Source organism: Vicugna pacos, chromosome 15 (genome assembly GCF_048564905.1).
Source record: "Vicugna pacos chromosome 15, VicPac4, whole genome shotgun sequence".
NCBI lineage: Eukaryota > Metazoa > Chordata > Mammalia > Artiodactyla > Camelidae > Vicugna > Vicugna pacos.
Genome location: NC_133001.1, coordinates 47,036,071 through 47,050,756, shown reverse-complemented (window position 1 = coordinate 47,050,756; position 14,686 = coordinate 47,036,071). Strand labels below are relative to the sequence as shown.

Here is a 14,686-nt window from a genome sequence, read left to right as displayed (position 1 = left end):
GCATTTTCGTTTTTCACGTTGGCATTTCAAGGTTGTTCCGACAAAGTTCACCTGGGAAGAAGGGCTTTTAGTAAAACGGCAAGATGGTGCTTCCTCTGATGTCTCAGTTGAACCCAGTGCTTTGAAATCATTTAGGCACCGTAAGTGGCAGCATCCTTATGAGCTAGGTGAGCAGTTTGCCCATTTCATCGTGTCTAAGAATTACCTAGGGAATTTTACAACAAATGCAGATTCCCCGAGCCCTGCCTTTGAAGATTCTGACTCAGTAGGTTTGTGGCAGGACCCAGGAATCTGCGTTTTAGCAAAGATCTGATACAGGCGGTCTCTCAGCAACACTTAATGAAACACTGCGTTGAGAAGGTTGAGTGAGACATCTGAGGTCACACACAGCAGCCATTAAACCAGAATGTGTATTCTGGAAGCAATGCCACTTCTGAGTGCCAAAGGTCAACCTGAGAACTAAGGTTTGGTTTTTGTTTTTGTTTTTGTTTTTGTTTTGAGAAGGTGGACCTAGAAGAAAACAAATATTAAGCTACTAATCAAAGGCCTAGCAGGCAGAACTGGCCAGTGCAGTCTTGACGTCAAGACTTTGCTCTTGGTTGCCCTGAGTTTTCTTCCTCACCTAGTGTCCCTTGGCCACTTATCTCCTGCTCCCCACCCCCCACCCTGGAGCACCTAAGCCTTCTGTCAGACCATTCCCTGTCCCTCCCTGGAAGCACGCCCTCTGCGTCTTCAACTCAAGAGCTTCCTGGTTTCTGAAAGGGACCGACTTCTCAGAGTGATTAAGAGGCACAAAATAAAACAATGACTTCCAAAAGAATCCCAGAAATTGGTTGGTGTAAAGGACTTGGAAGCCATCCAACCCCCCAAATCACAGTGCATCTTGCTGTCAATAATGATGAGAGAAAACAGTCTCGAAGAAAAATTCCCATCTAAATCTAGTTTCAGGCCCTTCGTGTGAATCTGGGACAGCATATGTATGTGAAAACCTCAGTGGGCCAGGAATGCACATCAGATGCTGTGCTGAACAGAGTAACTTTGCTGCAGGAAGGAAGGAGGCACTGGCTGCAGTGTGAGCCCTGGTTCTAAGGCAAATGCTGAGCCTACAGATGATAAGCTCCTCTGAGAAAAGAGATGATGAGAAGGACTTTTGTTTCAGAGGCATCCCTTTTAATGGCAGCTCAAACAATTAACTTTAATGGCAGTGCCTACAAAGTGCCTTATAAAACACTGTTCAAGGTGCCTTGTAAAACCTACCATTTAACAGAGGATTTAAAATGGTGAGAAGTTTCAAAGCAGTGGCAATGTCAAGTTTTGGGTCTGCAAGGAGGCTAGTCTGTCTCTTTCTAGGAGTTTTAGCAGCAGAGGCTACAGGAGGACATGTGTTTCTATCCAGGCTCGTGACCCATGTAGGATCAGCCAACGGTGCAAGGAAAGCAGGCAGGAGAGGAAATGACCACTAGAGGGCAGAGAAGAGCGTGGGCAGAATAACCACAGCCCCCTCAGGGAGGTGGAGAAAACCTCGGAGGTGGGGCCAGCCAGTCCTGTGGGCAGCTTCAGTCTGTGCGGTTTTCAGATTCCCTTCTCTGCCGTAGCCATCGTGGAGCCATTCAGCACACTCTCCAAGAGCAGGGAGGCTTCAACAGGCTGTCGGCAGGCGAGAGGTGTCCTGGCCTCCAAAAATTCCCTCTCCAAAACATCTATCCCTGAAGAGAACTAAGATGCTTAGACTGGTATTTTGAGACCCCAATTCATGATGGTGCTAAGTAACAATTTTAACACAAAGCTACAAGATGAGAAGATGATTTTCCACTGCAAACTCACTTTTATGGAAGTATTTATGTGACATAATTGAAGGAGGGAACAATCACTGAACTGCTAGGTGTGCTGGGCAGAACACAGGCGAGCAGTCCCCGAGGCCAGATGTTTTCACGGTGTGACGTCCTCAGGCGCTGCTTCCTGTGGCTGCAGGCCCAGCAGGGAGCGCTGCACGGCAGGTGGAGCGCCGGGTGGGAGCGCCCCGGCGGGTGATGGACACCTCCTGCTGTTCCCTTCAGCCCCACAGCAGGCCCTGCGGATAACACTCTGGGAGAAGTAGCCGAGCAGACCCACCTCTAGGACGGGATGGTTTTCCTTTGCACATTTTGCCGTCCCCGTGCCCTCCCGGGTCACCTCTGACTTTGTGTTTCCCATCTGTTAAGATCAACTCGAAGCATTTTTTAGACGTCTTTTATCACTGACTTTTGTTGTCTGAAAAGCCCACAGCCCCTGTTGCTGGTACCCCACAATGAACAATTATATTGTCTGTGGTTATATATGATCCTCTGGTGGCTCCAGATGTGAAATCTTGTTTCCTTAATGACACTCTCACTGTCTCCAGCAAATCAGCATCTGCTCTGCTGAGCTTAGTCAGAGACAGATGCATGCCTGTCAGTAATGTGCTTTTTGGTCCACATCACTCATCCAGGGTCTGGGGTTTGTCAGCCAAATCAACCAGTAGACAGAGAGACAGCGTGTTACAGTGAAAATAGCATCGAATGAACAAAAGGGGTCATGGAGTGTAGTGCTCCTACTGTTCAACTTGGTGAGGACCTGTGGCTGGGTCACTGAAATTTATATGCTTCAGTTTCCTCTCCTTTAAAATTAGAATATGACTTGCTTTGCATGCCTGTTTTGAGAATTAAAACACAGAGGTGAAAAGGATTTCCAGAGAAGCAAATCATTACGTAAATGGGAAGTGTTATTATACCAACTTGGCAACATAGGCACAGGGAAGCTGAGTTGGTTTGACCACACCCTACCTGGAGTAGCGTTAAGGAAATAAGATATCATTTCTGGAAAGGACTGCTGGTATCTATACAATTGTTACCTGTGGGGCGCCGGCTACAGGCACTATAGGGTTTTCAGACAATGAAAGACAGTGATAAAAGACGTCTAAAAATCCTGGTGAGACGGGGAGGGGGGCACCAGGAGGGAATACCTTCATGGCTGAGGCTAATTAGTTGGTTGATTCATCTTCCACTGGCTGGTGGACAGCTCCCTCTGGGAAATGTGTCCCAGTTGACAATTTGAAAGGGTCTCGAGCATAAAAAGATAAAGAATTTCACTTATGTCACCTACTTTCCTCAAGCCTCTTCCTATTTCCAGTGCCATGGCGAAAACCATTAAAATGGAAAACACAAAGCCAGAAGCCTGTCAGAGCCCCCTGCTGCAAAATAGAAATGGCACAGAGACCTGCCCCTGTGCTGGGGCACTCGTCCTGCAGGAAACAGATGGGAGAAATATAGTTTCTGTGGGTTCCATCTGTCTGGAAAACAGAGGCTCAGACCTGGCCTAAGGGTGAAGTTTTCTGAAAAGGTCCTGTCATGGAGGCAGCCGGCAATGTGAGTGGAAGCCAGTGGGGATCACCCTGTTTAGGCCTCAGGATTTTACCCAAGGAAATGTGGGGCCCAGGGGTCTCATGGATGGTGTGGGGAAGGGACAGTGAATTATCCTTGCAATCCTTCTGATCTCAATTCATAAAGAAACCTAGGATGCTTTTGGAACTTTATTCCAGCTCCCTGACTTCCATCCTACAGGAAATGAAGTTGAAAGATGACCTAGAAGAAAAAGAGAGAGAAATGAGCTGAATATTCATGAATAATTGAATTTAGCCATACCTGTCCATGTGCAGTCCTTTAGAGGCTGCATGTTTGAAATGGAACAGGTGTAAGGGTGAAATCTTAGTCTGGTAGAAATGATATTGACTCCTTAGGATCCATCCTAATGGTCATTTTGCTTTGCTGTCTATGATAGGGCTAAGGGTTGCTTGCTAACTGCAGTCATAGGCACATCCTACAAAGGAGCATAGTAAACAAATGAGGAAAGATCAACCTATTTGCAAAGATTGCTGATAAAGTCTTAACTTGAATCATGGCCCTCATGACTGACACTTGAATTGCAGAGTCCTCCTGATGGCTCTCCTCAAATGGTCTGTTTGATAAGGGGTTGGTGCTGTTCTTGGTACCATATGATGCTTAATAAATTTAAATTTTAGGCACTCTGATGACAATGAAAGGGCTAGAGAGAATTGCAAATCCATGTGGTAGACAAAATGATCATATCCCTATTCAGAAGAGGAAACTAAAAAGCACAGAGAATGAAGATATTTTGGGAAAATGTTCAGTGACTCCCTTTAGAATTACTCTTGAATTTCCACCTTCAACATAGGTGCTATTTATTGAATCAATCCAGAAACCTTGAAATCAGTCCTAGAGAACTCCATCTTTAGTAACCATATTCCTTTAATTCTGAAGATATATCAATTCATGTTCAGAAAAGTTTATCAGGATCTGCAGGTAAGTTATTAGAAATCATAAGAAAGTTTAACAGTGTGGCCAGCACCAAGATCAATATGCAAACCCCCTGTATTTTTATATGTCCTGGAAGTAAAGATTAAAAACACAATTTACAAATATTTCTTCTAATAACTTTACATTAATTGAATGCTTATTATGCATTAAGTACTCTGCCTATATTGTTTGATACCAGTATATATATCAACATATGAATGGGAAGGAAAATATGGAGAGATGTGTATCAAATTCTTCCTTCTGGATTCAGTTTCATTCTTACTGAAGTACATCCTTTATTGTTTCTTTCTGTAAGGTTCTATGAATTGTTAGTCTGTCTGGAATGTCTCCATTGTTCCCTCTTGAATGATAATTAATCTGAGAATTTTATTCCCATAGTGTTTTGCTAATATGAAGTCATTTTCTTTTGATCTCTGTTTTTGCTAACGGAAGGTCTAATTGTCAATTCTTTATAAATATTCTACCTTTCCTCTTTGGTTGCTCCTAAAATTCTCTGCTTGTGTTTGGAGTTTTGCAATTTTGTGGCAATGTATATAGGTATGGATTTTTTTAAAAGTATGCCATGCTGTGGTACAGAGGATTTATACCTTTCACCAATTCTGGAAAATTCTAGGATATTATTATACTAACTATTGATTTTTCAATGTTCTCTCTAACCTCCTGGTAAAGCATTCATTAAGTATAGAGTGGCTGTCTCCTTCTATCATCCATATATCTTAAGCTTTCTTAAATATTTTCCATATTTTAACCAGTGTGGGGTACTTCTACTTCCCTATTTCAGTTTTTAGCTCTGCTTATCCATTGAATGTTTAATCTCTCTGGAAAACATTATGTATGAGCTGCATTCCTAGACATTACATTTAAATTTTACTTTCAGAGCTACTGGTTCTTTTTCGTAACGCTCTAGAAAATATAGGTTTTTTTCTTATATTTTCTCTTTTTTTCTTTTGTCTCTGTGTTCACTCTGAATATACTATTCTTGGAGTCTAATTTTTCTACTGTCTCAAGTTATTTGGGATTGAATATACCTGTTTGTCAGTATTTCCCTTATGATCATTTCCTCTTGTGTTTCTTTTTAACTGTAATCTTATGTTTATATGCACTGTTTTATTCCCAGGGTAACTGGTCCCATAAACCCTTGGTTATAGACATATTGCTGTGAGTGTTTTTAAGTTTATTTGTTTCTGTTTTAACTTCCAGGTTATCCAGGGGCTTTATAGGTCTAGAACCAACTTTTTGATTTATTGATCACTCTGGAGATATGAATTTCATATTGGTAGAAAAAACTTAGGCTTTGCAACTTTACCTAACACAGGTTATGTAACCTAACAAAAAGTTAGCCTTTTAATCACAGATCTTGTAAAAGTATTTTTTGGTTTGTCTGTTGTTTTTTTGTTCTTTGTATTTTCACACACTCTTCCTGAGACACGTTTTCTCTTTTTAGTGTCTAGGCTGGTGGGTGTACTCTTTCTATTCTCACTGTCACTGAGGTTTTTTGGTTTTCGCATCCTACTTCACACGTGTGAAATATCACCTATCCTCTCCTTATGTGGGTTCTGAAGCCGAGCCCTGAAGCTCCTACATCCATTAGTCCATTATACTATATGATATTACTTGGGTCACTGTAGTTTTGACTTCTTATTTACCATGCTTGCTTTAAGTTTCCTTTTTTTTTTTTTTAATGATACTTAGGAATTTCCCTTTCTTTCCTTCAAGCTCAAATATAAATTACATTATAAAATATATGTTATCAAACCAGAATTTTACTGTGTGTGTGTGTGTGTGCCAAACTCTTTGTTGACTAAGTCCACCATATTCCTGGAATGTCACTTCCTGTAAGAGTAGCTGATATTTTTAAAAAGGAACATTTTATTGAAAAACAATATATAAGGCAGGAGACTTCTGGTTTCTATCGACATTACTACTAACTCACAACAGGATAAATTAAGACTGACAGTAAACCTATTGCCAAATCTAGAAGGAATTTCTACTATTAGGTTGATTGAACTAGGTTGAAAAGTGTAATTGATGGTTCATTTTCCAGGCTCTTGAGAAATCTGCCCATTCCAACGTGGTTAGAAAATCCCTCCCTCCTTCATGCATTCTTTGTCTTCCTGATTAGAAACGCAAGTTCTCTACTCACCAGAAAACTCTCTACTGCATGGCAGCTTTTTGTTTGTTTTTTTGAGAGAGCTAGGAAGCTATCCTCTCTCACTTCCCACTTTCCCCCCATATCCCAACTCCATCCCCAACCCGCACCTGTATTGCTTCTCTGACAGCATTTAGTGAAAAACTGAAATCATCAAAATACAACTGCATGAAGTATGTGGAGAAAGCGAGGGCTCATGGTGGCATGCTGAATTTTGGAGTCATGAACCTCGAACAAAAGCACTATATACAGGATGAAGTTAGGAAAAACACTGATAGCAGTGCATCTGGGGAATTTCGGTTTGCTATATATTGAATCAGTATGTAGCATAATATACGTATTCCAAACCAGCAGGGTTAGGAAAAGTCCTGATGTCAGTTGGACATCCAGCAATGCAATAGTGAGGGAAACTTCGCATGTTGTGATTTTTAGTGAATGTGAAACCTAGGAAGATGTTTCCTCACCCAGGGATGAGGACGCAGGAGGAAACCAACATGGAGCCCATGAAAATGTACTGTATGGCCCAGGAAGGAAAGGCCATCCTGAAGACTGAGAAGGACTCACTTCTAAGGATCATTTATTCAAAGAAACAAAAGGAAAATAGTTTGAAATGTTTAAATCAAATGCATCAAAACTCAGCATATTTACTCCATATTTGAAGACAATAAGGAAGCAACATATGGACAGCAAATGACAATGAGATTTTTTTAAAAAGGTGGGAGAGAAAGGATGATTATGAGGAAATTAAAAGGATGATGGCAGAAGCAAAATTCACGATGGAGGCAGTAAAGAAAAGAACTGATGGAAACGGACGTGATCATGTGGAATATACATTAGAAAAGTTCTATTAGATTAGATAGATTAGATGGAAATTTATGAGTAAATGACAATAATATGAGAGAAGATGGAAGAGAAAGGAGTGATCCAAGATCTAAGATAAACACCATCATTACTTCTGAGGAAGAAGTCAAACAATTGGAACAAATCAAAAGATTCAGAAATATATCATTTCCTGAACTAAAAATGAAATAAGATAAACCACCAGACTATACTTCAAAAAATATATATATAAAGCTAAAGTGCCAGAGAATGCAGATCAAAAGAGTCATTATGCTCCATGTAATATGAACAAAAGTTTGCATCCCATTGGGTGAAATTTAATTACATAAATGAATGAAACATGAAGATTAATGAGCATTTTCACCCAGGAATGCACAGAAATAAGTATCATACCAACGTGAGTTGCAAGACACATCGTGCAGAACATCAGATGATTCAGATTTTTGAAAGGAGATAGCCAAAAGCAAGTTGTGTGGCAGTTAAATTCAATATATAAAGTGTCAAAAGTAGTTGTTGATGGGGATTAAAGAGGACTTTTAAAAGTTTAGAAAAACGTTTAGTATCATACAAACACATCATAGAGTATACTCTCTCATAAATACTATGTCAGTGAAGAAAAAGAGCAATGTCATCTCCCCTGAAGCCCTCATGCCCCTTCACAGTCAGTATTCCCTCCTCCCCCTCATTTAGGGTAAGAATGACCTTTTCTTTACTATAGACGCCTACGTCACTGAACAGTATAGTCTGTTTTTGAGTTTTAGATAAATGCAACTGTACTGTGCATATCATTTTCTGTCTTTATTCCTCCATTTAACGTTATGATTATGAGATTTATACATGCTGATTCTGTGTAGCTATGGCTCTTTCATTTTCATTGCTGTTTGGTGCTCTTTTAATGAAAACAGTACATTTTCTATGTGTTCTGGTTTTTGGCTCTGGCAAATAATGCTGCTATAAAATTGTTCCGTGTTTTTTTTTGTGAACATATATACTTAACTTTGTTCGTTATATACTTAGGAATAGAATTACAGGATCACAGGGGATACACAGGCTTAGCCGTAGAGATACCATCAGTTTGTCAAATTGATTGAAACCATTGACGTCCCCATCAGCTGTGTATGAGTTCCATTCGCTCCTGTCACCACCAACACTTGGCATTATCAGCAGTTCACAGTTTAGCTGATCTACTGCATATAAAGTGGTGCCACATTTTAGCTTTAAGTTGCATTTCTTTGATGGTTAATGAGGTTGAACACGATGTCCTGTGTTTATTGGCCACTTAGCTTTCCTCTCTAATGAAGTGTCTTCTCAGCACCCTTGCCTGTCTGTCTTGTCTTTGTAGGAAATCTTTATGTATTTTGAATAACAGTCTTTTGTTGAAATGTGTGACAAGTATAGTATCTGGTTTGTTTTCTCTTTTTTATGGTATCTTTTAAAGAATAGATTATTTTACCTTTGGCATATTGGTATACATCGTTATTTATAGTTACCACATTCTTGTTTTATTTAGGAAATCAATTTATATCCAAATTTATAAAGATATTCTTTTCTGCTGGCTTCAAGAAGTCTTATTGTTTTTCCTTTCACATTTATTTAGGTTTATAATCTACCTGAAGTTCGTATCTTTTACATGGTATAAAGCAGGTTCTAATTTTATTTTATTTTCCTTATGGATTATTCAGTTACCCCAGAAACATTTGTCGAAAATCTGTGCCTGCCCTACAGCTCAGCAGTTTGGCCCTGTATAAATCAAGTGTTCGCACACAGATAGGTCTCTTTACCATTTGTCAATTTGCCTTTTCTCATTATCAGAGTTTTATAATACAATATGACATCTGGAAAGCAGACCTTCCCTCTTTGTTCTTCTTTAAGTGAATCTTGGCTATGTCTTTGCATTTCCGTAGAAGTTGTACAACTGACTTGTCAAGTTATGAACTTGGACAAATTTCTTGGATTTTAAATGGCAGTACGTTGAATCTGTAGATTTATTTGGAAAGAACTGACAGCCTTAATTATGGAATCTCCCAGCCTGTCAACATGTATCTTCCCTATTTAGCTCTTATTAATGCATGCCAGTAAAGTTTCATTTGATTTGTAGAAATCCTGCACATTGGTCATATCATTATTATTTGCTATTTTATACTTTGAGTAATATTATATATAATATTCTGATTACTTTTAATTACTGTTCATTTATTGGAGGAAAATGATTTTTGTGTATTGACTTCATATATAGAAATCTTGCTAAACGCACTTAGGAATTTTAATAAAATCAAATCATCTGTGAATCATAATGGACTTGTTCCCTCCTTTCCTTTCCTTCTGGATGACATTTCTGTTTCTTGATTTCTTGACTTCTTGGTCAGAATCTCTATTACTATATGGAGTAGAAGATGGGAGACAGTAAGTCCCTCTTTTGTTTCTGATCTTGCTGCAATTTTTGTGTATAGACATTATTTTTAATAGATTTACAAGTTCCCTTCTTTACCTGGCTTGCTAAGAGACTTTATTTTTATTATGAATGGGTACTGAATTTTGTCAAATACTTTCTCCTGTGCCATATGAGACTTTAAAATTATCTTTACCCTTAATTTGCTAAGGAGGTGGAAAGGGTGTTCACGGAGCTGGTGGATGGAGCCCAGAGCTGTGACTCATGATTGCCACCCAGGGTTGCTGTTTCCGCTACACTTAGGCCTGATAGTTTCTTATTCTCTTTTCGGCCCTTTCCTGCATTTAAGATGATGTTTAAAGAATTACTTACCTGGAAGTCTTGAAACAATAATTTACCATTATCAGAAATATGAATAACTTTGCATTAAAAAAATGAAATAATTGAAAAAAAGTATTTTGATTAAAAATGAAAATAGCAACTAAGGGGAAAATATAATGTAATACTTGAAGTACTAAGAGAGTTACTGTGGCAGAACGATAGTTCCGTATAACAAAAGACCGAGCCCTGGTTGCCTCCTAATTGCAGCCGAGCCCAGAGAGCAGATGCTCGGTTTCGTTGATTTCTCTCTTGGTCCCACCCTCCGTGCAGCGTAGACTTTGGAGTCAGGAGACCTGGGTATTATTCTTGGCTCTAAATTTTGGCCATGACATTGGCCCTCTCTGAGGGTCCTGGGTCATTTCTTCTCACTTTATCTGGCTGTTATCATGACATTAGGTAGCAGTTAGCCTCTGTTATTCTCCACCAAAAATTCTGACCCAGTCTCAGGTCACATCTTCCATGCAATATCTCTCTGTGTGAATTTTCCATTAGGTCGTGCTCATATCATCCAGCTTTTAAATGTCTCAGAAAGGCATTTGGGATCCCTATATTAATAAATAGCCACAGTTGCTTTTAGTTTGCTGGAGAGCAGAGAGCACCCTGGGACTATTGCAGCCATTCATTTGCAAACGATTTAAGAAATACTTCATCATGCTTTATTGTGTTTCGTGTGGTATAAACACACCTCTCAATTGAATTATGTTCTGTATTCAAGTAGGAGGTTAAATTACACTACAGACAGAAAGAGAAAGTACAGTGATTTTAAACAGAGTTGGGGAAGAGGAAGAGGATTTTATGTCATTAATAAGAATGTGTAGATATAAAAAGCTTACACCAAGTCCTTTAGCTCCACAGCTCATACATGGTATTTGAAAACTGAAAACACGCTTTTCCCCTAGTAATATTGTAAGCTCTCTTGATTCCTGGTTACTACATTTACTGGTAGGAGTGGATCTAACAGTTTTTGATTTGTGGTGTTATTATTGGGAAAAGGAATAACTCTTTGGAATTTCTAAGGGACAATGAGGTAAAACATGAAGATAACATAGAAGGGTTTTCAAACAAGATAAAGGATGGTTTCTCAAAACCAAGATGAGAGCATTGTCAGTCTGTTACGTTCTGGTGGGAAGATGGTGGTACTGGTTGTAATGACTCAGTAATAAAAGGAATAAACTATTAATACACCTGACAATATGGATGACTCTAAAAGTAATGATGTTGAGGGAGAGAAGTTAGAAAAGAATAGATACCATAAATTTCATCCATATAAAATGCTATGAAATGCAAGCAACTCTATAGTGACAGAAAGTGAGCCATGGTTGCCTGGAGATGAGGTGGGTGGACTGTGGGAAGGGGCAGGAGGAAAGGGTTACCAAGGGGCAGGAAGAAACGTTTCACTGCATGATGAATTCACAAGTGAGAACATACTTCAAAACTTACAAAATTATACACTCTAACTTTGGATGGTTTATTTTATATCAATTATACCTCAAAAAACTGTTTTAAAAAGTAGGCAACATTAAAAAAAACTACTTTGGAATACCCAAATAAAATGAGACCAATAACCATACCCCCTTCAAAAAATTGTTGTAATTATGAAGTAAGTAACCCATATAGGGTGCTTAGAATTATCCCTGGCAATAGTAAGCCCTCTTAAAATATTTGCAATTTTTTTCTTATTATTGGATCAATGAAATAATGTATCTCTGAGAAGAATAGGGTGGGTACTTTATATACAAGTTTTGCAGGTGGAGACTGAGCGGCAGGTACTCCTCCCTGTTACAGACTGAATTTTGTATCCCCAAATTAAAATGTCGAAATTTTTTTAAACTTTTCCCTTTTTTTAAATTGAAGTATAGTTGACTTACAATGTTGTGTTAGTTTCGGGTGTACAGCAAGGTGTGTATGGGTTTTTCTTCTCCATTGCAGGTTATTACAACGTACTGGATACAGTAGGTCCTTGTTGTTTACCTATTTTATATATATTAGTGTGTATCTGTCAATCTCAAACTCCTGATTTAGCCCTACCTCACCTCAAATGTTGAATTCTTAACCTCTAGTGCCTCAGAATGCGACTGTATTTGAAGTTTAATTACCTTTAAAGAGGTAATTACGTTAAAATGGGGTTGTTAGGGTGGGCCTTAGTCTAATATGACTGATGTCCTTCTAAGAAGAGGAGATTCAGACAGAGACACCAGGAGTGTCCAGGCAGAGAGGAAAGGCCACGTGAGGACACAGAATCTGGCCATCTGCAAGCCAAGAAGAGAGGCCTGGGAAGAAACCAGCACTTCCAAAACCTTGATCTTGGATTTCTAGCTTCCAGAACTGTGAAAAAGCACCTTTCTGTTGTTTAAGCCCCCCAGTCTGCGATACTTTGTCACGGCAGCCCTAGCAAACTAGTGCGCACCAGACAGAACGGCCCTCGCCACAGCACTTCCGTGTCTGCCGGGGCAACTACGCCCCAACAGACCTCTCTCCGCGGAGCATCCAGGTTTCCCGCACCGCGCAGCAGAGAACTGTGCCTCGTCTCAGGGCGTGTTGCAAGGGCAAAGCCAAACCAGACGCAGAGCCTGCAGCACCTCCTCCAGCGCCTGCCGCTGGGGGCGCCCGCGGGCTCCGGGCTCGGGCTGCTTCCTGCTGCTCAGCGCCGCCGTCAGGGGCAGCGCGGCCCAGGCTTTGTACGATCAAGTGCTCGGTGCAGAAGACATCAAAAAGGAAGAAAACAAATGAAACTCACAGATTACTTTACTCTCTGGGATTTTGCTTCCTGGTTCGTTTGTGGCACTTTTTATCTGAAAAATTTTATCTTGGAGTGTAGGAGCTTGAATATCTTCAATGGAATTACTATGCATTTTCTGACTCTGGTGTTCTTCTTTGTATAAAGGAAGACCTGTTCCTGCTCTCTCCCTTAAGATACCATGTCCTCATTTATTTCCCTGCCTTTTAAATTTTTCTTTCAACATAACAAGCTCCTTGAATACCTCTTAGGATTTTTTTTTTATCATAAACCAGATTTTTCGTTCTTTGAATGCTTGTTCTCTCAAACCCTCATATTAAACACCCTGCGGTGTGACTCCATGAGTGATCTGTCACACATAGGCACAGAAATTCCTTGGAGACAAGAGACGTGAGGTTTTATATCTCACACAGCCTTCTGGGCGCTAGGTGTTCTTGATAAATCCCTTTAATGACTTTCCTTCCAGAGAACACAAGTTTTCACATAAACCAAAACTAACTGGAAAAAAATTGTTAATTTATTCATCAGACATGTTAGTGGACACAAAGTTGAATCAGATACACTGTTTGCTCTAAAAGTGTTTTTAGTCTAATAGAGGGATTCAAAAATGTAAATGAATATGTGTAAGAAAGCATTGTAGGTCTGGGTTAGAAGGTAGAGGTTAGAAAGTAGAAACTGGACGTGTGAATGAGGTTAGAAGTGGAGAGGCCTCCAGGAGAGCTGGAACAGGGACAGGGGCTTTATAGACAAGTGACTGTGGAGCCAGGAAGTACAGGGGTGTTTAACTGCAGACCCTCCTCCACCGCCAACTCTGATGTAGATGCGTCAAGACGTGTGGGCAGGCAACTTTCCCTTTATGAAATTTACTTACAGTCCAGCTGGGTGCATGTTATGACCTGGTGTCTGAATATTGTTAACATTGCTCACTCATAAACATGTATTGACCATGGAGATTTATGGAGAGTGATGGTGTGCTAAACTGAGCAAAATGTGTAGGAGTCTGTGTGTGTGTGTTTTAAGTTCCATTATGTGACCATTTTGTGCCAGATTTCTGAAACATATTCTAACCTTCACCAAAAACGACTATCAATTCTCTTGAAACACTAGCAGTTTACATATACGCCAGTTTGAAAGCAACCAGCTTCTGGCCTCTAGCTCTTTCCAGAAGGCTCTTCTGATATTCGATATATCAGTGTTCTTCCTTCTGTTCAATTCTCAGATTCTAAAATACGCAGGTTTGTAACACGGCAGTTAGACATTAACAACATACTGTTTTTTTTTAATTTGTGGGGTTTTTTTTTTTTTTTTTTTTTTTTTGGTTAGTGTTGCCCAAAGGTAAGATGAGCCCCTGGAGAACAGAGACTGTGTCTATCCCTTTAATAACCTTCAGATCTTCTGGCAAAATATGTGATACACAGTTTTCATTCAGAGTTAGGAGGAAGGACTCAGCCTCTGTCTCAGAAGGCCTTTGCCACCAACATGGCCAGCAGCTCTCTGGCTTTGCTTACTGTGGAAGGGGCGGAGTGCTCAGGAAAGATGATTCTCAAGATGCCTACCGTGGAGTGCTTTAGCGCTCGCTTTATCCTAAGAAGGTGTACATAGTAGAACAGTCGTGGGATCTCAAAGTAAGAGGGATTGAACTTAGAGGTAAACAATGACATTGTCATGAAAAAACAGTAAATTTTGATAATTAGTGACATCCCCTTCACCTCCCTCCACCTCATTTTTCCTCTAAGGTGGGTCATGTCACTCCATTTACTGATGCACTGTTGTCAGACTTCCAGATAAATACTCTCCCCCCTCCTTTACTTTTAGGCCAGCAGAAGAGGAACAGTAGG

The 14,686-nt window shown here is 39.9% G+C and overlaps 1 protein-coding gene and 1 long non-coding RNA gene across 2 annotated transcripts in view; one reads left to right on the top strand and one right to left on the bottom strand.

The window, feature by feature from the left end:
* Window positions 1-14,686, top strand: part of TDRD15 (tudor domain containing 15) — a 443,928-nt gene that overhangs the window by 281,814 nt on the left and 147,428 nt on the right. The window lies entirely within an intron of this gene.
* The window catches only part of LOC140685764 (uncharacterized), a 57,966-nt gene continuing 45,042 nt past the window's right edge, over window positions 1,763-14,686 (bottom strand). Inside the window, exon 3 of the long non-coding RNA XR_012059171.1 lies at window positions 1,763-3,599. This is a non-coding gene — a long non-coding RNA (uncharacterized lncRNA). The remainder of the gene's footprint in view (window positions 3,600-14,686) is intronic.